The 23047-nt window shown below is 39.1% G+C and overlaps 1 protein-coding gene across 41 annotated transcripts in view; it reads left to right on the top strand.

Annotated features, from left to right (window-relative positions):
* Positions 1-468: 468 nt before the first annotated feature.
* Positions 469-23047, top strand: part of GTDC1 (glycosyltransferase like domain containing 1) — a 424081-nt gene continuing 401502 nt past the window's right edge. For 12 of the 41 annotated variants that reach the window (XM_070581303.1, XM_070581299.1, XM_070581284.1 and 9 more), the window contains exon 1: positions 14713-14862. The gene's annotated coding sequence lies outside the window, so the exon portion shown is untranslated. The other 29 variants (XR_011528719.1, XR_011528720.1, XM_070581279.1 and 26 more) reach the window with 22 other exon arrangements.

The following is a 23047-nucleotide window of genomic DNA, read 5'->3' as shown; positions in this document are numbered from 1 at the left end:
ACAGCCTAACTCTTCCAAGCTGCAGTTTTAAAAATGAAGTTACCAGACTTCCAGTTACATTTGCAGGTTTTGCCTTCTCCTGACTCATTTAACCCACAAACTCCTTCCAAATACAAAATCCTTCAATTCAGAATCACAGAAATTTAAACGTGGAAGGGACAAATTCCTTATTTTGCAGGTAAGAAAACAAGAGATCCAAAAGTTCCTGGTGCTCTTTCTGTTGACTATGCATTCTATAAATATAAATGCTAAAGTGAGGTTAGGTTGCAGGGAATAAACATCCAAAATCTGTGAATTGTAAGCCCCAAAATTCCATTCCTTGATATTTAAGAGTCAATTAATACATTATCGCAGAGAAAGTATACATGGCAACTAAGCAAGTTTGCTTTGTGACTGTTAACTACTCAATGGGACTCTTTTCAGGTTAAGTGGGACCGCGAACGTTCAATTGTCGAATATTCAAACTGCATCAAGTGTGTGGAGTAGTCAGAACCGAAAGGACACGCAAAGTGTAGGTAAGGGACAGCGTGTGAGCCTGCCAAGAGGGTTCCGAGAGGGGGCCAGAGGGAGAGAAATAAGGACGCGCTGGCGATGCAGGGGCCGGAGGCGCGAGCTGCCCAGGAGGGAGAGGCGGCAGGGAAGGAGCCCCGTACGGCCGGCGCTTAGCCTCCCGCAGGCCAGGGAGAAGGACGCACCAGCAAGAACGCTGCAGGAGGAAGCCGAGGCCGACCTAGGGAGCAGAGAAGACCTTACAGAAGAAAAGAGAAGGCGCCAAAGCGAGCTCAGAACAAGACTGGGGGGTTGGGGAAAGAGTACAAAAAAATTGAAGAGACGGACAGAGCGCTGACAAGAGAGGGGAAAGGGCGAGCAGAGAGGTGCGAAGCGAAGCGAGCGCCTCGGGCAGCGGGCAAGTAAGGAGGTGAGCAGGGACCGTGAGCCCAGGGGGTCGGGGTCCTGCGGACCCGGCGCCGGCAGCGTGCGGACCGCGCCGGGGCGGAGCCTTGAGCGCGGGGGCCGGCCGAAGGGGCGGGGCTTGCGCCTGAAGCGCCCTGAGGCCGCCGGCCGGGAGGGGCGGCGGCGGCGGCGGCGGCGGCGGCGGCCGCGGGGGAGGGGCACGGCGTCAGCGCGTCGCCGGCTGGGCCGCGCCGGTGGCCAGGAGGGAGAGACAAGGAGGAGGAGGAGGAGGAGGAGGAGGAGGAGGAGGAGGAGGAGGAGGTGAGTAGGCTCCGGGTTGGGGAGCCGCGCAGGCCAGCGGGGAGGCGGGGAGCGCGGCCCCTCCCCTCCCCTCCCCGGCGCCCGCCTCGCGGGGCCGCGCGGCGCGGAGTTCCCAGAGGGGCAGCGGCGGCGGCGGCGGCGGCGGCGCGGGGAGCCGGGGGGCGGGGCCGAGGGCCGCCCTGGCGGCGCGCTTCCTGGGCGCACGCGCTGCGCTTTCCGCGCGCCCCTGCCGCCGGCCGCCCCGCGTTGTGAGCGGGCGCCTCGGTTGCTGCGGGTCCGGCCTCCTGAGCGCGGGCCGGTTCTGATTTCATTTTCTTGGGTTCTGCGCGTTGTGCGTACCTGCTTCGCGCGGCCGCGAGGGGCGGGGGGCGGCGCGTCGCCCTGGCGTGGGGAGAAGGGAGGCCGGGTTTCCGGGCTTGACCTGAGGAGGCTGACGGGCCTCTTCGCCGACCACGAGGCTGCCAGGCCGAGTTCCCCGCGACGGCGCCCCTGGCCTTCCTGAAGGGAACCTTTGCGCCCCGCCCCGTTGTCGCCTTCACTCCTCTAACCTCCCCAGCCCTCACTCCCCGCTGTCAGCAGAGGCTCCACGCTTCACTCTGCCGCCCCAATCCCTGCTCTCGGCATCCAGCATCTTGTTTTGATGGGGATGTCGGCAGTCTTTTGGGGGGGAGCGGAGGGGGTAGGTTCTCCGAATTGAAGTCCTGTAAATCCAGCCATGTCCCCTACCGCGAAGTCGCAATACGACATTTATTTAACCTTTAGTCCCAAGGGAGTTTTTTTCTTTCTCTCGCAAATACAACTTTTAGAGTCTGAGAACTGTACTGCATTAGATTGCTTTTGAGATAACTCTTACGTTAGCCCCTGAGGCAGTGGGATGGGAGGTTCTAAGAGAAGGCTTTACATTTTTTCCTTCACTTGTATCACAGTTTGAAATGGAAACGGTGAGTCGACGGTGATTTTCCACACGGGGTGGGTTTCAGAATGCAGCCCCCGTGTGCCCTGGCTCACCTTGGTGGTTTGGTGCTATTCCTAAGGTTGATTTTAAAGCTCAGCAGAGTAGTCAGGTAGAGGAGCTGCCGAAAAGAAGTTCAGTCGAGTTCAACAGAGCCATTTTGTTGGAGTCTATTAACCTGTTTAACCTAAAGCTAAAGCATGGCACAAGTTTCATCTAGGAAGCCACATACCACGTGCAATGTTGAGTTTTAATTAGTGCATTCCAGGTCTGATGTGGAAGAGATTCTCTTCAGCTCCCACTCCCTTTTATTGCATATTTTTCTTAGGATCTCGTATTTAATGGAACAGTTTTAGTGTTGAGGGTTGGAGGAGTACCTTTTGAGTCATGAAGCTTTCTTTGACAAACTTGAAAACTGAATAGGTAAAATCTGAACCATGATACTGAAATAAGGTAGGAAACTGAAGTTTATAGCAGTACCAGTTTGAGAAGTTAAGATGGCTTTTTTACTCTCCTTTTGAAACCGTGTTGATATTTTAATCTTATGGACCACAGAAGTACAGAATTTTCTATTTGTAAGGAACTTTAGAAGTTTAATCCAACCCTGTCATTTTACAGAGATAATCAGAGTTTGTTGAAGAGGGTTAACGGGAGCTGACTAGATCTAGTTGACTTAATTAACTAAACACTTAAGTAGATAATTCAGACCTCCCCAATGGATATTCCTGCACCAAAATTTGTTCTGATTTTGGTATCTTAAAAAAAGCCAAGTAATCACTAAATTTTCATTTTTTTTTTCTGTTTTGAGTATATGCCTTAGTTTGTGATTTGGGTCCATTAGATACAAATGATACAAATTATTTATAGTTAGGAAATGTTTACATTCTATCAGTTGAAACAGTACTCCAGTTTTTTTGAATTTAGTAATTATTTTCACTTCATGAATGTTTGTTCATATTCTTGATTCAGATAGTCTGTGTCAGCCCCAGGATATTGGCATTTAAAGAGTCTTAGAGTTATGGTGACCTTGACGTTAATTAGAAAGGAAGGTCCTATACCTATGTAGTAATCGAATTACAGCATCTTCATCACTTTTCTCAGTGGTCCTCAGAATGCAGAAGTCCTGAAGTCCTTGCTGGGGTGGAGTGAATTCTTTGCATTTCTCACACCCCAGTGTTTAGTGTAGGCATTTGGCAAATACTTCTTGGCTTGTCTGCACTTTCCCTGATGGGGGCTTCATGAAAGATGGACCGTGTCTTATTCATCTATGTATGTCTAGTGTTAAGTATAGTGGGTACTCTGTAAATGCTTGTGGTCTTGTTGGCCTTAATCAAACTTAAGAAGGTAGCAGAGTGCCTGGAAGTCATGAATCATGATATTGTAAACTTGAAATAACTCATTTCCGTTTTTGTGTCGAATCAGATACTTTGTTAGGGTGAACTCCAATATTGAAAAAGTTAGCAAGTGTCAAGTATTTTACAAAAACTGAAGGAAGGAACATAACATTGAGGATTTTGTTAACATTATTTTATTCACTGTGACATTGAGAAAGGACCTCATTATTTAAATTTTTGATAGAATACCTCAACCGAGCTAAAATAATAGGAATTTTCCACTGGAGCAAAGTTAGACAACCATGAATTGAGTGACCCTCTAATTGTTACCAAAGGCCACATTTTAAAGTCTTGGGTTTTACTTTATAAAGATATATTTTTCAGCCTATAGACCTTTGTAAGGAACATGACTTTTGGAGGTCAGACTACTTTGGCAGGCTGACCTGAAATATTTTAAACTGTTTTAGGCTGTATTTGATATGTCTTGCTTGGTGTTGGTGATATTGACAAAACAAAAGGACCACTGTGTTTTTTTTTCTTCTTAAGCTTATCTCCTCTTTAGTTAATAGATCAGAATAGTGTGTTTTGTTTATTTAAAAAAAAATTAACTGAGGAAAATTTTCAAGCATTTCTTTTGGAAAGTACCACCATTCCATCCTTTGAATAGCCTTGGAAAGTAATGTTTGGGCAAATGCAGGGCCAGCTGCATAGAGTGATTCGCATTTGAATATGTAGAGTTATATAAATAATAGCTTTCCCAGGAACAACATCTTTGGACTACACGCATTTTATTTCTACTGACACTGTTACTGAAAACAATTGTACAGAAGACTAGGATGGTCTTTAATTTATGGGGAGCAACGCATTTCACATCTATCATTGCTGGTTCTTGTGTCAGTCCCAGTCTACCTGGCCTACCCACTGCCAGTTCTGTCCCTTCCACTTAGTTCTTGAATTGATTTTTAAGACTGAAAATACATTAAGACCCCCACCCCCTTCAGGAGGTGGGATCTGGAATTATTCTGGTGCGTTGAGCATCTCTTGCTTACAGAGGTATGGTGTCTCACTGTATCCCTGGCACGTACTCAGTTTGACTATGAGATTCGCGTTTTTAAAAACCCTTTACTCATCAGTTTTGAAATATAGAGCATAAATATCTTAATGAAGTGTGTGAGACATCTGGAATATTTCAGTATAGGTTTATATGGAATTGGGGTATAGAATCATCAATAAGAATTAGTAAGAATATCTAGTTCTTTTCCCCCATACTTGAAGGTTATACTTAAGTCATTTAAACAGATGACAATTTTGTGGGTTTTTTTGAGTTATTTATTTTTATTTTTTTGAAGATTGGTACCTGAGCTAACATCTGTTGCCAATCTTCTTTTCCTTTCTCCTTCTTCTTCTCCCTAAAGCCTCCCAGTACATAGTTGTATATTCTAGTTGTGGGTCCTTCTGGTTGTGCTATGTGGGATGCTGCCTCAGCATGGCTGGATGAGCGGCGCCGTGTCTGCACCTGAAATCCGAAGCCGGGAAACCCTGGGCAGAGCACATGAACTTAACCACTTGTCCACAGGGCTGGCCCCTGAGTATTTATTTTTAAAAATAATCAGAGGAGCAATTCCATGGCCTTTCTTTAGTAACTGTTAAATAGTCCATAGAGTTGATATGTTTCTTGAGTGGTTCCTTTTTGTATTCCAGGTCCCAGTGGATCTGAAGCCTTCTTGTAAGCCTACTTAAGACAGCTTGGCCAACTCTCTCTCTTTGTCGTCTCCTCTTGCCTCAGGGAACTGGGACTGTTTTTTTCAACTGGTGCATGGTTGGGGTCCTACTTCAGTCTGGGTGGTACTTGCAGAGCCAACATACTGTGATACTGCTTCCTGGACTCATGCTCACTGAATTGGTCCCATAGGAGGACAGGTCAGCTGAGAGCTGGGCTTTTTGGCTGTTACAATTTGAATTTTTTTTGAGGGTCAGCTTTTCATATGCATCAGGGACTCTAGGACATCCTGGATTCATCCAGTCATTGCTTAGATCCCTTTCCTGACTACTTTGCTATTGGGTTCTCTCCCTTTTTATCTGAGTCACTGAGTGGGTGATTTTTATCCAGTTTCAATGGTAGCTAATTATTTTTCAAGTGTTTGTTTTTTCTACCTGTGTCTTCTCTTAGTTTTGAGCTTTCATTTGACCAGGTATCTCTTATACTTAGTTGCCATAGCACATTTGTTTATTATCTGTCTTTCCTTCTGGACTATGTCTACCTCAGGTGTTGAGACTGAGTCTTTGCTGTTCCTAGTGGTGTCCTCAGCACTCAGTACAGTGCCTGACACATAGCAGGTGATAAATAAATATTGATTAGGTATAAATTCATCCCACGACTAAGTCTTTTATCAGTATGGGAAACCAGTGTTCATATAGAAATTTAGAAATCATACAAGAAATTCAGACATTTAATTTTCATCATTAGTACTAGGGGCTCTGTGTATTGTAAATTATAAGCATACTCACATAAAAAATAGCTTTATCAGTCATCTGCAGGACATTTATTTAAGAAGAAAAGGTGAGGCTGGCCTGGAGACTGAGTGGTTAAGTTTGCGCGCTCCACTTCCATGGCCCCGGTTTCGCTGGTGCGGATCCTGGGTGGGGACCTAGTACCTCTTTTCAAGCCATGTTGAGATGGTGTCCCACATAGCACAATTAGAAGGACCTGCACTAGAATATTAGAACTGTGAACCCACGGGCTTTGGGGAGAAGAAGAAGAACAAAAAACATTGGCAACAGATGTTAGCTCAGGTGCCAATCTTTTAAAAAAAGAAGAAAAGGTATATAATTTTCACCATATATTGTTAAGTATTTTGCATTTCCATTTTTCTTGAGTTTGATTAATATGTATGTATTATTTTATATTTCTTACACATAAAAGTTGTTATGGCACTATAAAGAAGTGAGTTTAATGGCCCTATTTTTGTTCATTAGTAATTATATACTAAAGAGTAAATTCTCATTAAAAGGCCCTTAAATGCCTGCTCATAAAAACGAGAGACTCTTTGATTTTGTTCTGCACACAATCCCAGTTATTGTATTGAGGCAAGTCATCAAACTCCTTAGTAGTCTAAACCTTTAATTTGGTTTCAGAACAATAGTCATGTATTGAATACCCAAATTACCATATCTTTAGCAAGTACTGCAAACACTGTATTAAAAAGGTAAAGACCATAACTTTTCTTGTAGAATTTCTTGTGCTAATTTTTTAAAGAGGACTTTTGAACTAAATTTCCCATGAAGGCCAACATCTATACTTTTTAGTGATAGTGGAGTATATGTGTATGTGTAGAGAGGAGGGGGGTGCTGATTTTTGTAGTGGTATTTTTAAGTGGACAGTTTACTAATTATGTTGAGGTAAACACTTTACAACTCTAAAAGGAAACTTCAATTATCTGAATGAAATGAGGTACATGAAATTAATTCAGATAAGTGGGGGAATCCTTAGTGTAAATGATGCATGTCAAGGAACATGACCTCAATCTTGACTTTTTTCCTCTATATATCTGTCAGCTGCTTTTACATTACTAGAGTGTGATTCTTTTTGTCACGCTAGGAATCATTGATGGGAGGAGGTAAAGTTTGCTCAAAATTTTTTTTTCTCATTTGCTACAGAGGGAATCCAGAATGTGGTATTCTGTGACAAGTATAATTGCTCCTCTCTCACCTATACTGCCTGCCCTTTTAGGTGGTATACCACAGCCTTCCATTTTGTCACCTTCCTGTCAAACGTCAAATGTATGTGGGGACTCCTTGAGAAAGCAATTTGTTTGAAATTAAAGTCACACTCCTCTGTCCAATCTCAAGATGTTTATACTTCCTGCAAGTTGAGTTACAAGTTATAAGGGTGAATTGAGCTGGATAAACTTTGCTTTCTTTCCTGTCTCCCTTAGGTTTAATATTAAGCAGCATGACACCTTTTACAGATCCTAAGTCAAAATAAAAATTTTACTGATTGATCAGAGTACAGGAAAGTTTTAGGAAAATGATTTCTGCTGCCATTTACTAAGGTTTACAGCATTCTTGGGATCCTGGCATTTGAAAGCTATTGTGTAATCTGTAGATAGCCTGTGTAGCTGTGATGACATTTTCCTCTAGGCTTTTTTTGTTTTGTTTTTAAACAGAGGCAAGCTTATCTCAGCCACGGAGATGTGTGCTGTCTGATTCCTCTTAGGTGAATTTTACTTCTTTCTTCAACATTACCTATAAATGCTTTACTTACAGCACCTGAAAACATAGCTCTTTATTTTCCGCATACACCAGCTTCTTTTTTACCTCTTGGTCTTTGAGATATAAGATCATTCATATCTTGATTGCCTTGGATGGAGTGGATATGATATCAGCAAGCTTTGTATCCAGACCTTGTGAGCAATTCCTAGGTCATTGCCTGAGACCTAAAATATATGCAGACAGCGTGATTTAAGAGTTTAGGCTTCAGGGTCAATCCAAACTGATTTTGACTGAGCCATTTATGAACGGCATATCTTTGGGGGAAGTTAGTTACTTCTCCGGATTTCACTTTCTTCGTCTATAATATGCGGATAATATCACCTGGGTGTGTTGAGTGTTTTTTTAAAGAGTAATTTTAGCTACATTCATTTGTTGTCATATGCAGATAAATCCTTAATAATGTGAATTGATGAGCTATCTACCTAGATCATAGACTATTTTAAAAGGAAGTAGCTTTTGTTCTATTTGAAGACAGAGATAATCAAATTAGTAAAAATCTTTCCACAAGGAGGTCTTACTTAGTTGTCTTTAAAACTATGTAAGGCTCTTGTAACCATCAGTCTATTTATATACAAAGAACACATTGATGTGGTATGGAGAGGTGGAGTATGTAGTATGCTCCTTGGAGTAAGACAGACTTGGATTTGTATATAGATGATCCAACACTTGGGTAACCTTGGGCAGGGTGCTTTACTTTTTTGATTCAAAGTTTTCACCTGTAAAATGGGTAATAAAAGTATAAAGAATAGTTAAGGGTAAAAAAGGATAATAAAAAAGTTGTTGTAAAGACTTAAGAGGTGAGGTATGCAAAAAGTAATGTCTGAATCTGTAAATACTAGTAATTGTTATTGTGACCTTGGACAAGTGACTTTCCCTTTCTCCACCTCTAGTTTCCTCATCTGTAACATGAATATATCAGAGAACTAGTAGAGTAATTATGGGGATTAGATGAGATAATACGTGTAAGAGCTCATTAAATGTTAATTGCTATTGTTACTTATATTATTAATTCAGTTTCAGAACAAATTGGACCAATTTTGAGTTGAAATGAAAGAATTTGTACAGATGTTTAGTATGTTTCTTATGTTGGGGAGATATAGGGATGGCAATTTATCATAGCTTTCAGTGTTTTCCTTAATACAGCTGTCCCCGAATTGTGGTATACAGATCCGTGGGGGTCACTGAGACACTTTCAGGGGATCCGTGAGATTAAAACTGTTTTCATGAAATACTAACTTTTCTCTTTTCCTCAACTTTGACATTTGCCCTGCTGGTACAAAAGAAATGGTGGTTACAACTGTGGGCATCTTAGTAGATACCAAATTGCAGTGGCATCAGACTGTACTAGTAATAATTGTGTTCTTCACTGCTATGCTTTTACAGTAAAAAAAGAACCCCAAAAAACAAAACCCCCAGAGCCAGTTTCACTGAAGAATGTCCTTGATGAAGCAGTAAAGATGATTAATTTTATTAAATCTTGATCCTTGAGCACATTTTGTTTTAATATTCTGTGTGATGAGATAGGAAGTATGCAGAAAGCCCTTCTGCTGCATATCCAGAGTATGTTGGTTCTGTCAAAGAAAACCCTTGATGTGCTTTTTTGAGTTGTGAGCTGAACTAGTTTTTGCATGAAACATCACTTTTACTTGAAAGAATGACTACCAAACTATGATTATTTAGACTTAGATATTTGGCAGTCATTTTCTTGAAAATGAACAAAAGTGAGCCTGTCACTTCAGGGAAAACAACTGACAATATTTGTTGCTGATGGTAAAAATTGAGCGTTCAAGGAAAAATTAAAATTTTTGAAAACTTGTATCACTTGCTCTGCTTTTGCCATCTTCTCAATACTTAAATATTTTTCTGATAGGATGGGTGGTGATATCAATGAATGTTAGTTTTTGCTGTGAAACTAATTAATTATGTCAAGATTTGGGATATCTACATAACTCAATGAACCAGTATTTTCAAAGTGAACATTATTACAAAATTATGGGTAAAAGACTTACAAAAAGCAAGTAAAAGAATACAAAGGGTTTATGTGATATTAGGTTCCATATTACAACTAGCCCTTAAACTCTTACTTGTCAAGTTTTAGTGTAGTATCAAAGAAGTACATCTCAATTATCTGAAAAGGCTATTAACATTAACATATACTTCCTTCTTTCTCATGACATATTTGTGTGGGGCTATTCTTTTTTGTATAGTTTAATCAGAGCAACGTATCACAATAGATTGGATGTAGAAGCAGATATGAGAATTCAGCTGTCTTTTGTTAAGCTAGACATAAATTTGCAAAGCTGTAAAACACTATCATTTTTATCACTAAGGTTTTTTTTGTTTAGGAAAGTAATTTTTCATAAAATATGTTGTCCTTTTAAATACATTATTGAAATTTTAAAATGAATTAATAGATACTTAAAATTTTCTCATTTAATTTCTAATATAGTGAATATTGATAATTATACCTCACCTTAACAAAAACTCTTAGAAGGCCTCAACTTTTGAGAATACAAGGGAGTCCTTGTTTACTAAAAAGTTTGAGAACTGTTTTATTAAAGGAAAGAGGCTAGATTCATCAAATGAGTAAAGTTCTAAAGTTTTAATCTTTTGAGTATTCCTTTGGAATATGGACTTCATGTCTTGTTTCTTTTCTTGATTTTAAGGATATGTCACTGGACTTCCGTGTCATTCCAAAATGGGCAGAGCGTTCCTGTATGTGTTTTTAAAGATTTTCATTTTTATTTAAGATTGATGCTACCTATATGGTTCTATGCAGAATTGAGATATGGTTAATAGTCATTCCAGTCAATGTATTCATTCTTGATAACACTCTTGGTTGTGAGCAGTTTTCAGAGCTGTTCACCTTAGCAGGTACCTTTAGGGTTGTAGTGACGTTCACTTTGCTGAAGATAAACTGTCATTTTTCCCTGAAGTCTTGACATTAGGGTAATTTGTCTGCTGTAAAGTCTTCCTGACATTTCATAGCTACTTTCTAGACAGTCGATCCACCACTTAGGAATGAGTTTGTGAATTAGTTATTTACGGCAATATAATATGAATTACAGATGGGTTCTATAGTGCCGTTAATGGTATGGGCATATCCTTCTTCTGGACTGTTAACATCTTCCTGTGGGGAATTATGTTCTGACTCCTAGAAATCTAGCCAAAATACATTCCTCCATTGTAGTCCAAAAGTGGCAAGAAACCCTCTATTCCCCCTTGTGTAGAAACAGGAATGTGAAAGCTTTACTAGAAGCAAGAGAGGCATTCTGAAGCAATGCTCAAGAGACTCAGGTATCTTAGGGACCCAAAGTGGATAGAGGATGGTGGGTAACACTCTCACATGAAGCAGGTATAGAAACGTTAGGCTAACTAGCAGTGGTGGAGGGAAAAAGGAGAAGGGGTATTCTGGATGCTCCTTGGGGGTGATGTATTTCCTTCTTGAGGCAATTGCTAAAAAATAAGAGCTGTTGTAAGATGAGTAGTCCTAGGTTCGGAAATCTTTATAGAGTTTTGTTTTGTTTTGCTTCTTTGTTTGGTTATTGTATGAACTGAGCTCAAGACACAGAATGACAGGCCAGTTGGGAAGGTTGAACTCAGCTTTATAGGCCACAGGTACAGGTTTTTTTTTCTCAATTAAATTTTTTTGAGTTCATAATAGTTTATGTCGTGAAATTTCAGTTGTACATTTTTTCTTGTCTGTCGACATATAAGTGCTCCGCTTCACCCCCTGTGCCCTCCCCCAACCCCCTTCCCCTAGTAACCACTGAACTGTTTTCTTTGTCCGTGTGTTTATATTCCACATGTGAGTGAGATCATATGGTGTTTGTCTTTCTCAGTCTGGCTTATTTCGCTTAGCATAGTACCCTCCATGTCCACACATGTTGTTGCAAATGGGATGATTTTGTCTTTTTTATGGCTGAGTAGTATTCCATTATCTATATATACACCACATCTTCTTTATCCAGCCATTGGTTGATGGGCACTTGGATTGTTTCCACATCTTGGCTATTGTGAATAGTGCTGCAGTGAACCTAGGGGTACATATATTACTTTGGATTGTTGATTTCAAGTTGTTTGGCTAGATACCCAGTAGTGGGATAGCTGAGTCATATGGTATTTCTATTTTTAGTTTTTTTATACTCTCCACACTGTTTTCCATAGTGGCTGCACCAGTTTGCATTCCCACCAGCAGTTTATGAGGGTTCCCTTTTCTCCATACCGTCTCCAACATTTGTTGCTTTTAGTCTTAGTGATTATAGCCATTTTAACGGGTGTTAGGTGGCATCTTAGTGTAGTTTTTATTTGCATTTCCCTGATGATTAGTGATGTTGAACATCTTTTCATGTGCTTATTGGCCATCTGTATATCTTCTCTGGTCAAATGTCCGTTCATATCCTCTGCCCATTTTTTGATCCGGCTGTTTGTTTTTTTGTTGTTCAGTTGTGTGAGTTCCTTATGTATTATGGAGATTAACCCCTTGTCAGATATCTGATTTGCAAATATCTTCTCCCAGTTGGTGGGTTGTCTTTTTGTTTTGTTCCCAGTTTCTTTTGCTTTGCAGAAGCTCTTTAGTCTGATTTATTTAGTCTGTTTATTTTTTCTTTTGTTTCCCTTGTCTGAAAAGACATGGTATTCTAAAAGATCCTTTTAAGTTTGATGTCCGAGAGTGTACTACCTGTATTATCTTCCAGAAGTTTTATGGTTTCAGGACTTATCTTCAAGTCTTTGATCCATTTTGAGTTTATTTTTGTTTATGGTGTGAGATAATGCTGTACTTTCATTCTTTTGCAAGTGGTTGTCCAGATTTCTCAACACCATTTATTGAAGAGACTTATGTTTTCTCCATTGTATGTTCTTGGCATCTTTGTCGAAGATTAGCTGTCCGTAGATGTGCAGTTTTATTTCTGGGCTTTCAGTTCTGTTCCATTGTGTGCCTGTTTTTGTACCAGTGCCATGCTGTTTTCATTACTATGGCTTTGAAGTACATTTTGAAGTCAGGGATTGTGATGCCTCCAGCTTTGTTCTTTTTCCTCAGGATTGCTTTAGCAATTCAGAGTCTTTGGTTGCCCCATATGAATTTTAGGATTCTTTGTTCTATTCCTGTGAAGAATGTTGTTGGGATTCTGATTGAGGTTTCATTGACTCTGTAGATTGTTCTGGGTAGTATGGCCATTTTAACTATGTTTTTTCTTCTGACTCACGTACATGGAATCTCTTTCCATTTCTTTATGTCATCAGCTATTTCTTTCAATAGTGTATTATAGTTTTCATTGTATAAGTCCTTCACCTTCTTGGTTAAATTTATTCCTAGATATTTTGTTCTTTTTGTTGCAATTGTAAATGGAATGGTATTCTTGAATTCTCTTTCTGTAAGTTTGTTGTTAGAGTATAGATATGCAACTGATTTTTATAAGTTGATTTTGTACTCTGCAACTTTACTGTAATTGTTAATTATTTCTAACAGTTTTCTGATGGATTCTTTAGGGTTTTCTATTATTAGATTGTATCGTCTGCAAACAGTGTTTCACTTCTTCACTCCCTATTTGGATTCCTTTTATTCCTTTCTCTTGCCTAATTGCTCTATCCAAAACCCCCAGTACTATGTTGAATAAGAGTGGTGATAGTGGGCATCTTTGTCTTGTTCCTGTTCTCAGAGGGATGGCGTTCAGTTTTTCCCCATTGAGTATGATGTTGGCTGTGGTTTTGTCATATATGTCCTTTATTATGTTGAGGTAATTTCCTTCCGTCTCCATTTTGTTAAGAGTTTTTATTATAAGTGGCTGTTGGATCTTGTCAAATGCTTTCCCTGCATCTATTGAGATGATCATGTGGTTTTTATTCATCATTTTGTTAATGTAGTGTATCACGTTGATTGATTTGCGGATGTTGAACCATCCCCCAGGTACAGGTTTGAGTGTAAGAGTTAATCGATGAACTCGAGGGGCAGTCATGATCAGGAAGAGTGGTGGAGGCCAGGAGAGTATTGGAATATGTAAGCTGTCCACAATGGCCCCAAACAAATTTACGTTACAGGGTGGCTGTTAGAACAGGGGTAGAACTGGTGATCAAGGAATGCTGTTACTCAGCCTACTGCCCTAGGGTCTCTGGCAGGAAATATAAACTTGTAAGACTGGGATCCAGTACAAGAAGCTTGTTATGGAGAATAGTTGGTATAAAGCAGACATCCAGAATCAGGGAAACTTGGGGACTCGGAATAGGCCAACTTTGCAAAACTGGAATTTGACTTGACGCTGAGCTCCTTGTCTTCTTCCTGCCCAGTGGCAATATGGACACCTTGGATTGAGGCAAGGCTGAGCCAGAGTGGAAAGCAAAGTGACTGCAACTGTCTATCCTGGAGTGACAGGCCTGCCCTAGAAATATTTGTTAGATGGATGGATGGAAGTAATGCAGGGGAACAGCTCGCTTATTACACTCAGTTTCTTCATTCAACAGACAGTAGATATTGTTATTATCTACCCGCTAAATATCCTCTAGACCAGGAGTCTGCAAACATTTTAATGCACCAGATAGTAAATATTTTAGGCTTTATGGATTGTATGGTCTCTGTTGCACCTACTTAAGTCTGCCATTGTAGCATGAAAGCAGCCATAGAAAAATACATAAATGAATAACTATGTTCCAATAAAACCTTGTTTATGGAGACTTGAATTTGAATTTCATGTAATTTTCACGTCACACAATAATAATCTTTTTTAAAAAACTTTTTTCAACCATTTAGAGATATAAAATCCGTTCTTAGATCGTGGCTGTACAAGAACAGGCAGTGGGTTGAAGTTTGGTCCATGGGCTCTAGTTTGCTGACCCATGCTTTAGGCAAATAAATGACTATAAGTCATAATGCACAAAGCTTAACATTACTGAAAGACATGTTCTCTAGGACAATGCTGTTGGTGACACTGTCTTGTTTTATAGGTGACACTGATGATAAAAATCCGTTCAAGAATTTAGATGTGACATCTGCCGCAGGTTCAGATCTCTCAGCCATAAGACAAACTGGATACTTCGTAAAGATTGTCATCTGTAATGCACAGAGAGCCAAAATCCGTTACTGAAATTGTCTGGGTGAGCTGCCTGCTGGGTCCAGTGATGCACTAGTAGACAAAGAAGTTGAAAAAGAAGGCTGGCATATTCTTTGGATGACTGGCAGAGTGTGACACCAGTATGGCATCAAGCCCTCCTATGATTCCAAGGACTTCATGACTAAATAAAAATGATTTTTTGTTTTGATGGGGGTGGGGTACTGAAGTAACTGTGATCTTTGCTTGGGAATGTGTAATGTATTTACATTCCATAATGCTATATGGTAATTGCTTTGGTAATCAAACTTTAAAGATCCTGTCTATTTATGGAACTTACGTGCTTATCACCTTTTAGTGTTGGATTCTCTTACTCTACAGAAAATACTGTAAAGAAAAACATCTGCTTAACCTAAAAAGGTTAATTTAAGGACCATGATTTTCACATGGAAGTTTTTGCTTGGGGGATTCTTGAAATTTTGCTCTCCCTTAGAGTATTTAAAATATATTTCTATTTGCAGTACACTACCATACCCAGAATTTTCTTGGAAAACATCCTTTTGTGTAGGCTCTTGAACTTAGTAGTAAGTAGAAGATCATCCCGTGCAGTATTAATGTGCATAGAACAGTTAATAAATTAATAACTATTACTAATAAATATCTTCAGACCCATTAACTAAATTCACTTAAAATGATTTAATGAGCGGGTATGAACTGGAAATAAACCTATGTATTTTCTAGAACTATTGAATTACAAGAAAACTGGAACATCAAAGTATTCTCTGAACCAAATCAGTATTTTATTTGGTTTGAGTCCCTGCTTTTGGAATACATCTATTTATACCAGTTATAAAGGATTTGAAAGCAGTGCTAGGAAATGAGGTGGGTGGATTCTCTCAAAGTTGAATTCCATTTTTTTCTCAGTGAATCTTCAACATTTTTTTCATCTTAGCATTCAACAAAAACTCTGGCAGCCCAGGATATAAAACATAGATTACATTTTATATAGTTCATACAGCTCATCTATAAACAGAACGATTCCCTCATGACTTACCTTGAAATCTTTATTCAAGGCATACACCATTCAATTTGTCAGTGTGCCACTGCTGCTACTGCACGATTTCAGTCAGAGTGCAGTGTAACTAACATAGCCATCCTGCTAGGAAAAAGATCTGTGGGTTGCTGAATAGTGGAAGTTACACACATCTCATTTACAAGTCAGATTAGAGATCAGAATAATACTTTATGTGGAATTGATTTCATTTCATGGTTTTTAAGCTATTTTTTCATTGAAGCAATGCCTGTGACTGAAAGACAGGTGTGTTGTAGCACTTGAATGCCTTAAATGCTTTTGCATCTGGAATGAAAGAGATGTTCTTTAGATGTTTGGATCCTAGAACTCAGGGATTTTGAAGTAAAATTCTCTGTCATTCATTTATTGTGCCATAATTGAACTGCTTTGCAGATTTTATTTTGGATTATTATGATTAATATTTGGAAAAGTTTGCCGTTTTCAAATATAAGGCACTTTAGGAAAGACTGAGTGCGTGTGTGTGTGTTTACATAAAGCGACAGACACCTTTTTACCTTATATATAAGATAAATATAATAAGAAGCATGTAGATTTAACATTAATAACCCATTCAAATCAGGAATTCCATTGTGGTCTTCTGGAAACCTCTATAAAGGAGGGGAGGAGGACAATAAGTAGAACACTTTGTATATTGAAATTATTGTTTTTTTCCTAAAGTAAACCTTTTCCAAAATATACAGAAGAATGCGTAAATATAGCTTGATAGGTTGCAGTTATTCTTAATTCACCTGTTCTTACTGAAAATGAGAAGACGTCTCATAAAAGTGAGTATGAAAAAGTAGTTCATTGAAGAAACAATAGTGTTATTTATTGGAATTTGAGAACATAGTTGCAAAAAAGCGTCTGTGTTTAATCTTTTAGATGGTTTCTCAGCCAGCAATTGATTTGAGTATAATCAGGAGGAGAAGAAAATCCAGGTGTTTAAAACTAGTTTTGTATCAGTCATCAAAAAGAATATTTAGTTTTATCCTCCCTCACCCCCACCCCGTGGTGAGTTCTCATGAATTGATTTCTGAGATGACAAAACGTTGGGATTTAGAGGTTCCTGGGAATTCATCAGTTATATCTTTTGTCCACCCTTATTTGGGTCTGTTTAGTTGTGATATTTATAGGACACAAGGAAGACATGATCCTTACTTTCATGGACTTTAAAAAAGACTTGAAGAAAGATTAGTGTAAAGGTAAAGATGTAATAGGCATACATTACTGTGTTCATTTTAGAAGAGCAGTGACTATTTAGGTGGATTCTTTTCCCATTGTCTTTCCTCTAACTTCATAATCCCTGGTTAAAGCTGCTTTTAAGGTGAATGGAGAAAGTGAGGCTGTTCTAAACATTGGGAAGTTAGTGGAATGTAAAAGGGAGAATGAAATTGGAAGTGTGATAATAAAATCATAGATGAGCACTCTGTATTTTGGATTGACAAGGGTGCTAGAGTAAGGATATCTGGAATAGAGTGATTTATTATTATCATGTACTATTTATTGAAAGACTCCTATATACCAAGCATTGAGTAAGACACTTTGCATAAGTTATTTCTAACATTTCTGCAGCCTGGAAAGCAGACGCTGTTATCCCAGTTTCCTGATGATGAAGCGAGAAGCTAAGTGGTATACTCAAGGTCTTAGAGTAAGATGTGAAGACAGAGAGTCTGACAGCTTGTGGTTCATTTTGTGCAGAGGACTTTTCTCTTCAGTGATTGTCTGATAAATGAAGAAATAAAAAATAATCTGAAAGGCCAGCATAAATTATGGGAAGATTTTGAGATTAATTGCTTTTTTTTTTTTTTTAAGATTGGCGCCTGAGCTAACATCTGTTGCCAATCTTCTTTTTTTTTTTCTTCTTCTTCTCCCCAAAGCTCCCCAGTACACAGTTGTGTCTTCTAGTTGTAGGTTCTTCTGGTTGTGCTATGTGGGACACCACCTCAGCATGGGTTGATGAGTGGTGCCATGTTGTACCCAGGATCCAAACCAGGGAAGCCTCGGGCCACTGAAGTGGAGTGCACAAACTTAACCACTCGGCCATGGGGCTGACCCCGAGATTAATGGCTTTTAACCATTATTAATTAACGTGAATTAATTAATGAGAATGATCTCACCTTGCTGTTGTAGAAGGATGTTGAAGCCTCCTTGGAAAGCAGTGAGATGATAGGTTTGCGCATATTTGGACTCTTGAACTCTTCCAGCTATCTAATGGGTTGTCTTTGGTGTCAGTATAGTATTGTACAGCTGTATTTTTAGATGTAAGTGATGCCATGATACAAAATCCATATATGAAGGGTGGGTGCTAATGAGCTACTATAGCAACATACATATTATAAGGTGAATTGGGTCAACTCTAAATACAATGTGTAGAAAAAATTCTTGAAAGAGAATTGGTTAAAGCAATCTGATGCAGTCTAAGGTGACTACCAAACAGTTTGGGGTGCAGGAATAACAGTGGATCACAGTGTGATGAAGTGTATTCAAATGAGGACTGTAAATGTGTACAGGCTTTGCAAGCAGACATCTACAGCCCTGAACAAAACATCTGCTTGGAAAGGACACATTTCAGCCACTTGGTTAGGAACAGTGCCTTAGCAGCAGCATTTTAAAGATTTTTTCATTTTTCCTTTTTTTCTCCAACGCCTCCCAGTACATAGTTGTGGGTCCTTCTAGCTGTGGCATGTGGGATGCTGCCTCAGCATGGCTTGATGAGCGGTGCCATGTCTGCGCCCAGGATTCAAACCGGTGAAACCCTGGGTCACCAAAGCGGAGCATGCGAACTTAACCACTCGGCCACTGAACCAGCCCCAGGCAGCAGCATTTTTAAATGGAGACAACAACTGTGTAATAGGGCTTTGGAGTCAAGTCATTCAGTTATGTTTTTTGACGTTTAGAGTGAAATAAAGGTGTGTCATTCGTTGGTCTGCTAGGAGGAGTGAGGTAAAAAAAGCACAGCCAAGGTGGCAGTGTGGTAAAGTAGCCTAAATGAAGAGTACGTTGGTAACTTGGTGAGGAATATGGTGATGATGACAGGAAAAAATTACTGAAATTATTGAACTTAAAATGTTAGAATGGAAAATATTTTTTTAATTGCTTGAAAATATAAGAAAAAAGTAGCAAACGGGTCATAGGCAAACAAGGCAGTTGGACGAAGGGTAAGAAGTAAGGAGGGCTAGTCAAGAGTGAAGTGATTATATGGTATCCCTAGGTAGAGTTTTTACTCAAAAAGGAGAAAACTTGGGAAGAGAGATCAGGAAAAGTGATTTAGAAATAGGTGTTACTGAAATAGGGCAGGAAGCTCCTCAGAGATTGTTAGTAGGCAGAGAAGATATTGGATAAGTCGGGGAAAAGTGATCTTTAACAAAGTTGTATTCATATTTTATGGTAGTCAAAAGTGACCACCTGTTTTAAGTCATGACCTCTCAAGAAAAGACATGCTGATTACTCCCATTCATTCTGTGAACCCTCGTGGATGTTTCTGTAGGCTACAATTGTCCTTGTATCCTTGTGACAGTGGATGAACACTTTAGATTTGAATTTGTGTTTCAGAATCTGATTAAGGCTATAAGTTTGTTATGATTATTACCAATATATATTCAGCTTTAGGCAAGAAACTACACTTTACATTAGCTGATTATCCTTGACATCATCCAGAAGTAAGATATCAGATGTGATTTAGATCAGTTTTATGGGGTGTAATTTATATACAAAAAAGGGCACACATTTTTAAGTGTACAGTTAATGAATTTTGACGTGTATACATCCATATAATTAACCCCCATTCAAGAAATAGAACATTTTATCACCCCCTAGAAATTCCCTTTTGCCTCTTTTCTTTCAGTCCTTCCCTCTCCTCCCCGTAGACAACCACTCTTCTGATTTCTATTTCCATAGACGAGGTAAGGTTATTCTTGAACTTTATAGAACATGGAATCATAGAGTATGTACTGTTTTGTATCGGGCTTCTTTTCCTCAATATAGTGGTTTTGAGATTTATCTGTGTTGAGTGCGTTAGTGGTCATTCTGTTTTGTTGCTGTTGTATACTGTTTTACCACAATTTGTTTATCCGTTATTCTGTTAATGAATGTTTAATTTTCTTTCTCCTGGTTTTTGGCTGTTGTGAATAAAACTGCTGTAAATAGAATCTTTATGTAAGTCTTTTTGTGGATATATGTTTTAATTTCTCCAGGTTAAATACCTAGGAGTTGGAATAGTTCTGTCATAGGATTGGTGTATGTTTTAACTTTAGAAGTGTATAACTTTCCAAAGTGGTTATACCATTCCCAGCCTGCATTTTTATTTTTAGTTCAAATGTGTAAATCTTTACAGTTTGTCCTGGGTATAGATATTGGTTCATACTAAGTCATTTTTCTATAGCCAGAGAGCTTTTAGGAGTATTCTTCAAATAATAAGTGAAATATAGTAAATAATTTTATGATGAATCTATTGAAAAATTGTAATGTTATAATATATCTAAGATTGACTTAAATAGTACCCAATTATCGACTTGACGTGTGGTACAGAATTTTTAATTTTCATTTCATTTTGTAGGTAGCATATGTTTTAGTCTGAATTTTAAAGTGGACATTCTCCATTTTATGCAGTGGCTCTTCATTAAATGTGTGTATAATTAAGTGAGATGTTTGAAGTATGAATAATTTAGTAGTCTACTAAGGTAAAGTTTGTTTGGCCAGATGAGGAATCTCCTTTTTGGCTTTTACTTGATGTATTTAGTCACCGCTTTTTTTTGGTGAATCTTTATTTCACATTGAGTTACTTGACATGAAGGGTCCCTTATAATAGGTAAGCAGTAGATGTAATGTAGGGGAATCTCACCTAAGATAATAGGATGATGACTTGGACTGGTTTGTTTTAGGATTTCAGCTAAAGCTCCAAAGCTGAAAATAAAGGTTAATAAGTATCCTTGCATTCTAAAGAGGGATGTGATAGTAAAAGAGCCTAGAACTGCAGCACCCACTTCCCATATATAAGAGAAACTAGAAAAGGGGTATTACAAGTGTCATTCAGGTGAAGACTTAATCTAGAGGGGAATTAGTTCTGTGCCATTTCTCCTGTTTCTCCTCAGGAGGACCTTTTGTTCCCAGTCCAGGATTTGGGTATGTCTGCCAGAAGTGTAGATTCCATGTCTGGAAGTTTAATGAGTTACAGAATCTTGTTTCTTGATACTGTAATGGCACCTTTCAGAAAGTTCTTGAGATAGCATGACATACGTTTCCTAGAGTTTGGGGCATTCCTGAATATAGACTTGTTTCTGGAGGGAAGGAGAGTGACTGGAGCCAGTGAGATGGCATGTTGAGTGAGAGGGCAGTAGTGGAAAGAGTTGGCATTGCTCCATCTGGTGTGGTAAGAGGGCATGAGCTTTTTTGTGGACTAAGCAGATACCATGGGAATTAACCAGGCTTGAGTTATCTTGATGGATCCTGCCAAGGAGGGCTGCTTGTACTGTCCAATTGGGCTCCTTTGAGGATGAGAGAAGGTGCTATCAGTAATTACACAAGGATAGCACCATCCTGCTTCATGGCCATCCAGTAAACACCATGAAACCAAGCACACAGGACATTTGTGCCTCTTCCTCTGCCTATCCTGATCTGGAGGAACCAGAAAGTGAGAAAGGAAGTGGAGAAAAGTGAAAGAGGTAGGAAGAATATTGAAAACAGATTATGTTCTTTCTCTTCGCTGGCCTGGGATTGAGGTAGGGATGTGTGGATACTCTTTGAATAAAATATGAAATTAAAGTTTTAAATTGTACTGGACTATATTTTGCAATACATGAAAGTTACTGAGAAGCAATAGGACTTATCTGGGATGTTTTGGAGAGATGGGGAAGTGAGATCCAGAAGAGTATGTTTGAAGTGATGAAATTCAAGTTTATATAGGTTTCCCCTGCTATCCCAAAGTAGAACCATCCTATGAAACTGTTCGTAAGCCAAAATGGTGTAAAGTGAAAAAGCAATTACCATTAATTTATATGGGTAAAATTTTTGAACATTCTCAGACCCCAAAAATAACCTAGCAAAATAAGTAGAGATAAAGCACAGATGCTCACAGACACAGTTCAAAGCTATGGCGGCTTGATGCTTAGATGCTGCGTTTAGTTCTCTGAGAAGGAGCTTGGTGGTGCCACTCTCGCTGCTCTGGGTGCCCACTACCTCTGTAACGACTTGCTGCAAAGCAAACTGAACGCTATTTTCACTTTTTGCCTTTTTTTGGTAAAAGTGAAAATCCTCTTCAGATTTCTTTTGGTTAGTGAAAACAGGTACTAATGTAGGTCTCTCATAAAAGCAAAGTGGCTTAAAGCAAACTTTCAAATAGTGGAAGAAACCTGTATCCCATTGAGTTCAGTCTATTTGATCATTTTCTTAGTTTAATAGGATTTTAATTTAGTTGAACAAACCTTAGGGAGTATTTACAACCTGATAAGTAAGGTACTGTGTTAAGCATTTTAGGGAAGGGAAAGATGACTAAGATTTTCTGTCCTCAGGGAGCTTCTGCTTTAGTGTAAATAGCTAAACTCAATCCATGGATTCCCAATGTTGTTGGGAATCTGGAAAGAACTGAGTACCACTGGGCTTCAGGGCAGACTTTGTGGAGGAGGCCGAGTTTGGGCTGGGCCTTGAAGGAAGAGAGGATGTTGACTGGGAAGAAAGGCATTCTAGCGTGAGGGAATAATCAAAGACTGTGGAATTGGGGATGACTAGATGGCTGGGAAGAGAGAATGCTCATTCACACTGAAAATTTTACTTTTTAAAACAATTTCAACCACCAGTTAAGCCTACTTGCCCGTGTTATAATTCCGGATGAAGTTTGATATTTTTACATGTCATTTTTGCATTTCTTTAGTAACGCATAAAGTGTCTTCCATTATGAGATATAGTGTGGAAACGTTATTTACTTTAGAACCTAGATGGTTATAAGCATCAAAACCAAACTTCTAAGTCTAATCACAAAATCTATTACTTTCCTTGATTTAAAACAGTAAAATTTAGAGAAGATGGTGATTTTTACATATGATCCTAAGAAGCATTTGGCAGTGCAATTAGTTTCATAACAAGTGATTGTTTTTTAAAGCCTTCCCAGAATAAGAATGAGTATCTTGATGCTAGTGTCACTTTTAAATAGCTGTAGCTCCAGGAA

Source organism: Equus przewalskii, chromosome 17 (genome assembly GCF_037783145.1).
Source record: "Equus przewalskii isolate Varuska chromosome 17, EquPr2, whole genome shotgun sequence".
In the NCBI taxonomy this organism is placed as follows: Eukaryota; Metazoa; Chordata; class Mammalia; order Perissodactyla; family Equidae; genus Equus; species Equus przewalskii.
The sequence above is the reverse complement of the archived record's forward strand: the minus strand, read 5'-3'. Positions and strand labels throughout refer to the sequence as shown.